Source organism: Bombina bombina, chromosome 1 (assembly GCF_027579735.1).
Source record: "Bombina bombina isolate aBomBom1 chromosome 1, aBomBom1.pri, whole genome shotgun sequence".
In the NCBI taxonomy this organism is placed as follows: domain Eukaryota; kingdom Metazoa; phylum Chordata; class Amphibia; order Anura; family Bombinatoridae; genus Bombina; species Bombina bombina.
Genome location: NC_069499.1, coordinates 881,589,614 through 881,602,500, shown reverse-complemented (window position 1 = coordinate 881,602,500; position 12,887 = coordinate 881,589,614). Strand labels below are relative to the sequence as shown.

At 36.1% G+C, this 12,887-nt stretch overlaps 1 protein-coding gene across 1 annotated transcript in view; it reads left to right on the top strand.

The window, feature by feature from the left end:
- Positions 1 to 12,887, top strand: part of FTO (FTO alpha-ketoglutarate dependent dioxygenase) — a 568,183-nt gene that overhangs the window by 151,516 nt on the left and 403,780 nt on the right.

Sequence of the window (12,887 nt, the reverse complement as noted above, 5' to 3'; positions counted from 1 at the left end):
CTAAAGCTAGGAGGTTTGTATGCTAATTTCTTTAGACCTTGATGACTTCCTTCTAATTTGAATGCATTTTGACCACTAGAGGGCATTAGTTCATGTGTTTCATATAGATAACATTGAGCTCATGCATGTGAAGTTACCCTGGAGTGAGCACTGATTGGCTAACATGCAAGTCTGTCAAAAGAACCTGAAACAAGGGGGGCAGTTTGCAAAGGCTTAGATACAAGGTAATCACAGTGGTAAAAAGTGTATTTCTATAACAGTGTTGGTTATGCAACACTGGGGAATGGGTAATAAAGGATTATATTTCTTTTTAAACAACAAACATTCTGGTGTTGACTGTCCGTTTAATAAGGTGATTACAAGTAGCAAGCTATTTTAATGTTATTTACTAAAATCTTTAGAAAGATTATGCATTTTTAATCGTTTTCATCTTTTAAATAAAAAGAAAAAGAGAAAAGTTGTCTCAACTTAGCTTATTGCTTTTGTGTCTATTATTAGATGAATGGTTCTGTGCATAATTGTGTTCCTTCCTCTGTGAGCAACCTCATGTATATATTATGTTTAGCAGAATAATTCTGTTTACAAAAGCTACACAATATTGTATGAGGTGACCACGACCAGTTCTTTTCTTTTATTATATTAGTAAACATAATACTTTGTACCCACATCATTTGGTTAAGTACTCCCGTGTTAATCTGAGCAATGCGTTTCGTAAATTTTCCAGGGCAATAAAGCTAGTTTACAGCACGCCCATAATTAGTAAATTTGTTAGCTTTGCATATCTTTTAAGCAGGCCTGTAGATGAAATCTGTCACACACGCTCAAAGCTTTGAGGCTGAGACTGAAGCTGCTTTTAATTTTAAAATGTCACATTCCTATAATATTATGACTTTGCACACAGTCTTCCCAATTAATTAAACTTGGACGAGAAGCGGAACTAGGTTGTTAATCAAAAGCTGTATGGCGTAATGTGATCGTTTTAAAGCACAGTGAGTTTGAGGCAGCTAATATCCACTGAACAAATTGATTGTGCTGCTTAGTATGGTCCAATGTCCTATAGCTTTCTGTATATTCTTGTTTGTTTTAATCTGGTAAAATTACAGTCTAAAGACTCTCCTAAATTTATTAAGCTTATTTCCAAGAATTTTATTTATGGGAGAAAAAATAGTAATTTGCCAAATAGTCCTCCCCTTCTCATAAATCTCTGGGCTATAGTTTATATACTGCATATATAAATCTTCCAGTAGAGGGCATCCTTACACTATATTTGCAGTTTTCTATTTGCTTGATCGAAGTTGCATTCACATGTTACATTAACTGCACAAAATTATCTCTGTGCTTTAAGTTGGATTTGTATAACACAAGACAAATCAATTGTAGTTTAACAAAATTCAATATCAATAGAACATAAAATAGCATACTGCTTTTAGTGGACTCCAATGGTGGTGTTAGTGGTGTCGGAGAAAGGAGGGGGGGGGCTGGTTCTCAAACCCTCAGCAATACACTTGACTGAAGGTCGTCAATTTTATTCCTGAAAGAACCTTTCATCTTTCAGATTCAGATAAAATGAGGGCTAATTACACTTGTGGGATAATAACGTAAATGTGATATTTATTGTATCTATAAAGGATTTGTAAGACTTTCCTTATTAAACCAGTGTCACTGGTTGAAAAGAAACTGGTGCTACTGGAAAAGGGAGCAAACATTGTACAGATTGTTATGCTAACAAGAAATAAATCAACCACAGTTAGGAAATTATTGCCATGCCTGAAATCTGGATCTTACCTGCCCACTACGACCTTTAACCCTCAGCAATATGTAAGCACAGTAGCAGATTCTTAGCCATGCAGATAGTTAACAGATAATAAATTATGCAGAGCTGTCAGTAGCTTTAATTAATAGTTCTAAAAAGAAGATGCTTAGTGTTGAAAAAATGTAATAATTTTGCCACTGCCAGCAAGAGAGAATACTTAGTGAATTACATACCAGTCTGGCAGCTGAGAGGTTAATTATTAGAATTTATGGCTGGTCAGTGAGGGGAAGAAGTGACTAAACCGCTAGCACTATCCTGCCTGTATAGATGCTTATTCTATCTCAGATGGATTTTTTTTCCTTCATAATTTTTGCATTTATTTTTTTTTCTCAATTTGATAGCATTCATTTTACATTTGCTTTTATCAAATCAGGTCTGGAATCTAAGCAATATTTCACAGGGACTTTAATTGATCACTTCTAATAAATATGCACTGTGACTTACTTTTTAATCTAGCGGTGCCATTCTAATATCCCACGCTCCGGCCGTCCACTTTAAAAGTATTTTTTTTTTTTGGTGAGCTAACGGTTTTGACTGTTCTCCAATTGGCACTTTAGCTACAAAAAAAAGTACCATGCGGCTAGAGCACCGATTGGGGAAAAGTCAAAACTGTTATCTCACCAAAAATATTACTTTTGAAGTGGGTGGCCGGAGCGTGCAGTATTAGAATGACATGACTAGATTAAAAAGTAAGTTAAAGAGACAGTCGAGTCAAAATTTACTTTTATCATCAAATTTGATTTGCTCTCTTGGTATTCTTTGTTGAACGCTAAACCTATTTAAGCTTAAACTTAAACCGTTGAAGGCCACCTCTTATCTCAGTGCATTTTGACAGTTTTCACAGTTAGATACTGCTAGTTAATGTTGTGCTCACTCCTGTGTAGTTAATTATGAGTCAGCACTGATTGCCTAAAATGCAAGTATGTCAAAAGAACTGAGATAAGGGGGCAGTCTGCAGAACTTTAGATACAAGGTAATCACAGAGGTAAAAAAATATATTAATATAACCGTGTTGGTTATGCAAAACTGGTGCATGGATAATAAAGCAATTATCTATATTTTCAAACAATATAAAATTTAAAGTAGACTGTCCCTTTAAAGCGCATCTTCATTAAAAGTGATCAATTAAAGTCCATCTAAAATATTGCTTATTTTCAGGACCTTATTTTAAAACATTTAGGGCTAGATTACAAGTGGAGCGGTAATTTATCGCGCACCCTTAACGGCAAATAACCAGCCATTACAAGTCTGGTTATTTCACCGCAAGCACTCCGAAAATTAACCAGAGATCAGATCTAAGGTTAATTTTCTAAATTTCCCCCAATTGGCCCCAAATTTTGGAGAACTGTAGATTTTTATTAAAAAAAAAAAGGAACATTTAAAAAAACAAAAAAACCCTGCACAAAGCAGTTTTTAGGGGTTAAAAGTGTCAGGTGGTGGGTGTGGCATGAGAACGGGGCTCCCATTGGAGCCTATGAGAGCACACTCTTGTGAGCACAATGCTTCCATGCAATGCAAACGTGAGGTCGCATTGCGGCTAACTTGTAATACCAGCGCAAATTAGCGTGCGCCGGTATTACTAAGTGGAGCGCAAATATCGCTTTTGCAAAATGAATAGTTTTGCGCTTCACTTGTAATCTAGCCTTTAAAGTTTACCATCACTTTAAGGGGACGTGTACGTTTTTATTTTTTTATTTAGCTCTTTAAAATGCATACGTGACATTTCAAAACAGATTTTACATCAAAATAAGTTGTCATTTACTGCGTGTATAAAGAAAAATGTTTCCTTTGATCATTTCTCTAACGCTCTTTAAATCTGGCCTTTTCCCTGTCATCACAGTCTCACCAATCAGTGGGGTTTTTCTTCTGTGTATGTGACACTAGATATCAAAACTAGTGGTCTCCATTGTCATTTTCTTCTGTCTTGTGGACAATCATAAACAAATATTTCATATAACTACTGCTTTGTCCCTTTAACACACAGCTCAATCATTCTAGCTTTGTTTCGTACGTTTTTAGATTCCTTTACATACATCCCTATACTTGTTGCCTATAAAAACATATAGGTGTCTAATCTGTTTTCTAAATTCTGTTAAACATTTTCTTTAAAGGGATTTTAAACGTTAAGGGCCAGATAACAAGTGTAGCGCTAATTTATTGCGTGCCCGTAAATGGGCAAATTCGCCTGTTTACGGGCACGCGATAAATAACCTGCCATTACAAGTGGCTGGTTATTGCTTCCGCCACCTTGTGGTAGCAATTAGTGCTCCGAAAATTAACAAGAGACCAGATCTCTCGTTAATTTTCCAACATTGCCCCCAAAATTAATTTAATTAAAAAAAAAACAGCGGAAAAAATCACTTTTTAGGGGTTTAAGTTGGTGGGTGTGGGGTGTTAAAAAAAAAAACGGCACTTTACATTGCAGAGTATGGGGAACTGTGTGTTCCCTGTAAATATACAGTATATGTATATACTTATATACACATGTATTTATGTGTTAATATGTGTATGTACACATATAAACACATAAATATATATGTATATATTCATATACAGGGAGTGCAGAATTATTAGGCAAATTAGTATTTTGACCACATCATCCTCTTTATGCATGTTGTCTTACTCCAAGCTGTATAGGCTCGAAAGCCTACTACCAATTAAGCATATTAGGTGATGTGCATCTCTGTAATGAGAAGGGGTGTGGTCTAATGACATCAACACCCTATATCAGGTGTGCATAATTATTAGGCAACTTCCTTTCCTTTGGAAAAATGGGTCAAAAGAAGGACTTGACAGGCTCAGAAAAGTGAAAAATAGTGAGATATCTTGCAGAGGGATGCAGCACCCTTAAAATTGCAAAGCTTCTGAAGCGTGATCATCGAACAATCAAGCGTTTCATTCAAAATAGTCAACAGGGTCGCAAGAAGCGTGTGGAAAAACCAAGGCGCAAAATAACTGCCCATGAACTGAGAAAAGTCAAGCGTGCAGCTGCCAAGATGCCACTTGCCACCAGTTTGGCCATATTTCAGAGCTGCAACATCACTGGAGTGCCCAAAAGCACAAGGTGTGTAATACTCAGAGACATGGCCAAGGTAAGAAAGGCTGAAAGACGACCACCACTGAACAAGACACACAAGCTGAAACGTCAAGACTGGGCCAAGAAATATCTCAAGACTGATTTTTCTAAGGTTTTATGGACTGATGAAATGAGAGTGAGTCTTGATGGGCCAGATGGATGGGCCCGTGGCTGGATTGGTAAAGGGCAGAGAGCTCCAGTCCGACTCAGACGCCAGCAAGGTGGAGGTGGAGTACTGGTTTGGGCTGGTATCATCAAAGATGAGCTTGTGGGGCCTTTTCGGGTTGAGGATGGAGTCAAGCTCAACTCCCAGTCCTACTGCCAGTTTCTGGAAGACACCTTCTTCAAGCAGTGGTACAGGAAGAAGTCTGCATCCTTCAAGAAAAACATGATTTTCATGCAGGACAATGCTCCATCACACGCGTCCAAGTACTTCACAGCGTGGCTGGCATGAAAGGGTATAAAAGAAGAAAATCTAATGACATGGCCTCCTTGATCTGAACCCCATTGAGAACCTGTGGTCCATCATCAAATGTGAGATTTACAAGGAGGGAAAACAGTACACCTCTCTGAACAGTGTCTGGGAGGCTGTGGTTGCTGCTGCACGCAATGTTGATGGTGAACAGATCAAAACACTGACAGAATCCATGGATGGCAGGCTTTTGAGTGTCCTTGCAAAGAAATGTGGCTATATTGGTCACTGATTTGTTTTTGTTTTGTTTTTGAATGTCAGAAATGTATATTTGTGAATGTTGAGATGTTATATTGGTTTCACTGGTAAAAATAAATAATTGAAATGGGTATATATTTGTTTTTGTTAAGTTGCCTAATAATTATGCACAGTAATAGTCACCTGCACACACAGATATCCCCCTAAAATAGCTATAACTAAAAACAAACTAAAAACTACTTCCAAAACTATTCAGCTTTGATATTAATGAGTTTTTTGGGTTCATTGAGAACATGGTTGTTGTTCAATAATAAAATTAATCCTCAAAAATACAACTTGCCTAATAATTCTGCACTCCCTGTATATATATTTAACATTTGCTGCCCCTTTGCTGCACTAGGCCTATGAAAGCGCACTCTCATGAGCACAAAGCTTCCATGCAATGCGAACGTGAGGTTGTGTTCACATTGCGGCTAACTTGTAATACCAGCGCACATTTGCGTGCGCTGGTATTACTAAATGGAGCACAAATATCGCCCTTGCGAAAGCGATATTTTGCTCTCCACTTGTAATCTAGCTCTAAATACATATCATGCAGCCCTCCCTCTTTCTGATTACGGGTTCTGCCATTTTGTAACTTAGGTTACACTGCAGGTATCTAAAGAAGAGTTGCTTCACATGTGCAAACACATCAGCACTGGAATGCAGTGAAAGCTACATTTCAACATGGACGCATGTATGATTTAGTCAGACTGGAATTAACCTCAATACAATGCTTATAAAATGTATCCAGTGTTTCGTTTCCCTTTTAGATGTTTTCTTGCATTATCTCTGATCCTTCTTTACTTCTGAGAACTTGCGGGTTCAAGTGAATCTAGCGCTCTATATAAGAGAGAGAGGTAGTGGTAGTGGTATAATTTACCTGTATACTTTTACATTTTTATAGTTTTATGATGAACACATAAAAATAGCCCTAAATATTTTTAGCTGTGTGATTTCTTTTTTTTGTATTCAGATATTATATGTATTTTTGTGTATAGTTTTCTTCTTCTTTTCCTTGAAAAGATATATTGGCATAAGTCGCTCTTGTAATGTAAATGTAAAACCTTTTCATGAATGGCAGTGTGATAAATGTAAAAAAAAATATCTTTTTTTTTCACTATGTATATTCAATCTTGAAATCTTAAGTCAGTTCATTTGCATTACTCCTCCCAATTGAGCTAAATAAAAACCTATTAAAATGTATGTATTTTTCCTTTTTTTAAAAAAAAAAAAAAGTCCATGATTTATGATTCTTAGGGGACTTTCGATCAAGATAGCGGAAATTCAAAGAGTGTTTGTTTAAAGGCATGGGTTTGTGGGATGAGATGCAGATGAAAACCTGAAATAAAAAATAAGTCTATGAGGATCTGAAGCACTCACACGTTGTCTGATTTTCAAGTGCTGCCAAGGGACTATTTAATCTGGCATGCAAAAATGCAATTTAATTTTATATATCAAAAACTTAATAAGTCTCACCTCTTTAAAAAAATGTATAGCCTTAAAGCAAACATCTCAGCTTCAGAATCTTACTATTTGTTTTATTGATATTCTTTTTTTATTATTATTATTATTATTATAAAATGGCTCATAATAAAATTGACCTGGGTTAGAGCTTTTTATATGCAGGAGACTTCAAGGATTAAGTCAAAGGAAAATTAAACTCAAAATTGAATTAGCAATAAATGGCTAGATTAAGAGTGGAGCGTTATTTATCACTCCCGCTTTAACTCTGCTAGAAGTAAGCTTTTTGTGCGCATCAGGTAGCCCGCATATTACTAGTTGAAAGTAAAAAGTTTGTGCTTAAGCGCTAACCAGGTGCACACAAAAAGCTGAACTTGGAATATCGTAACTGCATTAAAGGGCCACTGTAAGTAAATATTTTCTATGCCTGTTACTAACTAACTACACCAAATACGCTTTTTATCAATAGCATTTCATTAACATATCTCTACCGTATATCAGAAAATCTTGTCTGCAAATTTTAATTGTTTTCCCAAACCCCACTCCGTGGGTATCCTTGCTCTGTACCAATCTGTTTACAATACCTAGGTTTCAAATGGCGCTTTAAACACAAAGCTATTGGTTTAAGTATTTTGAACACTCAGTGCTGAAAATAGTGGGCAGGATAACGTGACATCATAGTGTGAATAAAAAGATATAACTTTTGAGAAAGTTATGAAACTTCGTTTTGGAGAAAATAGTAGGTCAGTTGGTTTTAATTAATGTTTATTAACTTTAATATGTTAGTTGTTTAGCTTAAAAATTATAACAGAAAGTAATCCTTTAACATATTTACCCATAGACTTTAATGGAGCAGAAAAAATAAAAAAACACCCAAGTTGTGCAAACCCAATTACATTTTCTCAAGTGCTCTAATCCGACATTTTATATTAATATTTCACATTCCAATGTACTTCACATAACATAATATGTTCTATTGATGCTTAAATACGTGTATGTATATATATATAAATAATATATATATATTATATATATATTTATACTATGGTTTTTTTGTAAAAAAAAATGAATATAAAGGTATAGATATATGCAGATATATATGTAGAAATATCTATTTAGAACAAATTCCCATATGTGAAGAACATTGAAATTTTAAATATTTACAGAAGAAAACATAGTTTAAACACTTTATTAAATATGAATATTGCATAAATATGATTTTACATATTTTCAGCTACTTGACTGCAAAAGGCTCCAAAGCACGATATATATATATATATATTATATATATATATATATATATATTATATATATTTATATCAATGTTAAAGGGCCACTGTAAGTAAATATTTTCTATGCCTGTTACTAACTAAACTACCCCAAATACGCTTTTTATCAATAGCATTTCATTAACTTATCTCTACCGTATATCAGAAATCTTGTCTGCAAATTTAATTGTTTTCCAAACCCACTCCGTGGGTATACTTTGCTCTGTACCAATCCGTTTACAATACCTAGGTTTCAAATGGCGCTTTAACACAAAGTGATTGGTTTAAGTATTTTGAACATTTAGTGCTGAAAATAGTGGGCAGGATAACGTGACAGAAAATATAGGTCAGTAGGTTTTAATTAATGTTTATTAACTTTAATATGTTAGTTGTTTAGCTTAAAAATCATAACAGAAAGTAATCCTTTTAAAGCCCTTTGCAGCCCTTTTTTTTCTAACACCTGAGATCTCATATCTTTGAGCCTTTATAACTTTTGTGTGCAATCTTTTTTAAGAATAATTTTTATTACATAGCGTTATTATGTGTGTAAATGTAATGTATTTTTGATGTGTTTTTGTGACACTTTTTTTTGTTTTACCAAAACAGTTAACCAGGGCTCTAACCCGATGAGCTTAAACTTAAATTTTGCTTAAGCGATCAAGTTTACTTTCAACTTGTTATTCTAGGGCAATTTAACTTGCGCACAAATCAACGTGAAAACACAATATTGCTTGTGCACAAATAATAGTGCTCTATTCGTTATCTGGCCCATAATCAGAGATTTTTAAGCGCCTATCCCCCAAACAAGTAAGCGTAAGCGAAAATCAAGGAGATTTACCTAACACCCCACTTGTGACACGCAGGGTCCTATTTCCTCAGGCTCAATTACTACCTAGCTTACAAAGCTTAGACTCGACTGAGGTCTCTTTCTGAGGGTTTCAGAAGGTGAAATCTCCTCTGAGGACTCTGAATCAGTAAATGAGCCAGAGACTAATCCCCATTTACATTTAAAGTGGACCATATACACTTCCTTTCTACAGGAGATTTTGAATACCTAGGAACTATCAAAACCCAATATAGAGGATTCCAAGCTGTAAATATTTTGAATCAGGTCTTTAAAGCTCCACCCAACAGTGCCTACGGCCTTTTAAAGCACCAGACTTTGTTATGGAATATATAGCAAAAGAATAGAAGAAACCAAGCAATCCTTATGCACCTTCTAACAGGTTCAAAAGAATGTATCCACTTTCAGAAAATTATTTAACAGCCTGGGAATTTGTCCCTAAGGTTGATGGAGCTATTTCACCATAGCTAGGACGCACTACTATTCTTATGGCGTATAGTTCTTCGTTTTAGGGATCCAATGGACCACAAATCGGAGTCCTTGCTTACCTCTTCAGCTTAGACTGCAGTAGCAATCACCCATGTGGCTATGGCTTCCTTCTGGTGTGATTCTCTTTCTCAGATGGTTTCTGATGAATCTTCTGAGAATATTCACAACTGCATTAAAGTACCTTAACATGGCTAAATGATTTAATCTTGTGATGCAGTCTTTGGCATAATTAAAATTGATGTCAAGAATATGTCCATTGCTGATTTATTAAGGAGATCATTGTGGCTTAAATCTTGATCAGCTGATATGGTCTCTAAGAATAGACTATATGTCCCTTTAAGGGAAGGTGGTTTTTGGATCAGAATTTGGATTCTATTATCAAAACGGTTACTGGGGGAAAAGAGTTTTTCTACCTTAGGACAATCCTAAGTGGAAGTACAAACAAACAGTGATTGTTTCTTTCCTGCCCCTAGAAGTTCAAAAGTCCACATCCAACCAGAAGTCTGACTCCTCCTCCAAGCCTTCCTGGAAGACAGGATCTTCTTGGTCTAGAACAGACAGACCGAAAATGCCCAATTCCAATCAGAAAATCTGCATAAAGGTATGGACCCCTGTCCAGAAGATCTTCTAGTAGGCGGGCAGATTTGTTTCAGTTTTAGAAGGCCTGATCTTGATCAGTTCTGATCCCTGGGTTCTGTATTATATCCAGAGTTATTGCATAGGCTTTCACACCAAACCTCCCTGGGAACTGCCTTTGTTCAATGTGTTCAAGACTTAGAGGAACATGGGAGTGATTCCAACCTGTTCCAAACTCTCAACAAAGGACAGTGCTTCTATTCCACACTCTTTATATTCCCAAAGAAGGAGCGCACCAACTGTCCTATCCGGGACCTTAAAGACTCTGAACAAATCATTCTAACTCTAAGGAACACCTACTACACAATTTGGATGAAGTCAGAGCATTAAAATTTAATCTCCAGGCTACTTAAGATCTTAGACAGACTTCTAGCTTATTTGTCAAAAGGCTACAGCGGTGGCCTTGGCATCATGGCTGTATGCAGACTACTTTGTAAGGATTTTTACTAGAACCAATTTTGCTTATGAAAGATTATTGCAAAAATGTTTCTATGTAAATTGGAATGCACCCTATGTACATTTTATAATTTGACCTTTCTAGCTGTTTAAACACCTTGGGATGCATAGAATCTTTCTTGAATTCTTACAGTTTCCTTTTATTTTTATTAAGTGCTAGAATCCCCCAAAAATTGGTTATACATCGCATTTAAGAGAGCCCTTTTTAAAACACTAGAAATATTGCATTTAGTTTACCGTTTGAGAAAAATTCATAGCACCAGGCTCCTTTCATAAAATTGTTTCACCAGCCTATTATAGAAGTAGAACATTTGTACATGCGAATTTCTTTCAATCCTGTGATTAAAGGGGCACTTTACCCAAAAATTTCTTCTCATGATTAAGGTAGAGAATACATTTTAAAGAACATTCCAATTTACTTCTATTATCTAATTTGCTTTATTCTTTAGATATCCTTTATGAAGAAATAGCAATGCACATGGTGAGCCAATCACAGGAGGGCATCTCAATAGTGCTGCTACCAATCAACAGCTACTCAGCATATCTAGATATGCTTTCCAGCACAGAATATGAAAAGAATGAAGTAAATTAGATAATAGAAGTAAATTAGAAAGTTGTTTATAATTATATGCTCTTTCTAAATCATGGAAGAAAAAATTTGGGTTTCATGTCCCTTTATTATTATTTTTATTATTATTATTATTATTTGTGAGCGCCAACATATTTCCGCAGCGCTGTAAACATAGTCGGTGTACAGGATAGCTTTTGTAGGGGACAGGTGGGTAGAGGGCTTTTACTTATGTCAAACGTCCCTGGAGAGAGGCTGAACAGTTTTTGCAAGGACAAGGCTGGGACAGTAAAGTCAAAATTAAACTGTCATGATTCAGATAGAGCATGCAATTTTAAATTACTTGTGTTTAAATAACTGCTTTGTTCTTTTGGTATCCCTTTGTTAGAGTAAACCTAGACAGAAGCAGCGATGCACTACTGGAAGCTAGCTGAACACATCAGGTGAGCCAGTGGTTAAGAGGCATAATTGCGAGCATCCAATCCACAAGTGCACTGCATCTCCTGAGCCTACCTATGCATCGCTCTTCAACAAAGGTTACGAAGGGAAAAAAGTAAATTTGTTTATATGAAGATAATTGGAAAGTTGTTTAAAATTGCAGAGCACCAATAATGTGAGTTTAATTTTCTTTGATCAGGTGGTGAGAGTTCACGAGTCATCATTTGTGGGAATTCCCCTACTGACCACTAGGAGGAAGTAAAACACGCCCCATCATACCAGATCTTTAAATCCCTCTCATTTCCCCTGAATCCTCAGTCGTTTCTTTTGCCTTCTTGATTGAGTGAGGGGAAAAGTTGAAGTGCTGATCTACTCATCAACGAGAGGGGTTTCTCTAACCGATGCATGGCCCATTTCCTTCTCACAGTAACCCTGTCGGTCAGAGGGGTAGACCAAGGAGTTTTCAGCTAAGTGTGAAGGATCCTTTTCTCAGTGGGAAATCTTACTGGCTTCCCAGGTGAAATGTGGGTATATCCACCAATCCCTTGAGTGGCAGAATGCTGTTATTTCTGATAGGTCCTTGCCATCATGTTTGCATTGTCTAGGATAGGCTTGTCTAATGGATGAATTTAATGCAGCTGAGGATAGCACAGTGGACGAAGGTGCTGTGAGGTAAGTACCTTACACCTTCATAGCGCCCCAGCTATTAGTATGAAGATGTCTGGGGACGATATATTTATGCACCATATACCTTATATTAGCAGTTTTGGACATTTTTTTTTTTATTTAAATGAGGTTACTGTCTCTTTATATTCAGCGCTTTAGACTTTAGTGCTATCAAAAGTTACTATCAGAGCTGTACCCAGTTTGAGTCTCTCTCATGAGCTAAAACCTTCATATTTCCTTTATGTTTCTTGGCTTTAGTGTCCACCAGTAGCGCAGAACTCTAAAGGTTAACAATTTTAGCTTGCTTTTTAGTGTGCCATTCCTTTTTAGTTCCTCTGATGCTGTAATCATCTTAGCATGTGGGGAGAAGCTCTGTGGACAAGTAAAGGTGGTAAGATACTCTAATCAAAAGATGTAGACAATTCACACTTTACTTACTTTATGTTTGCCAAAGACTTAA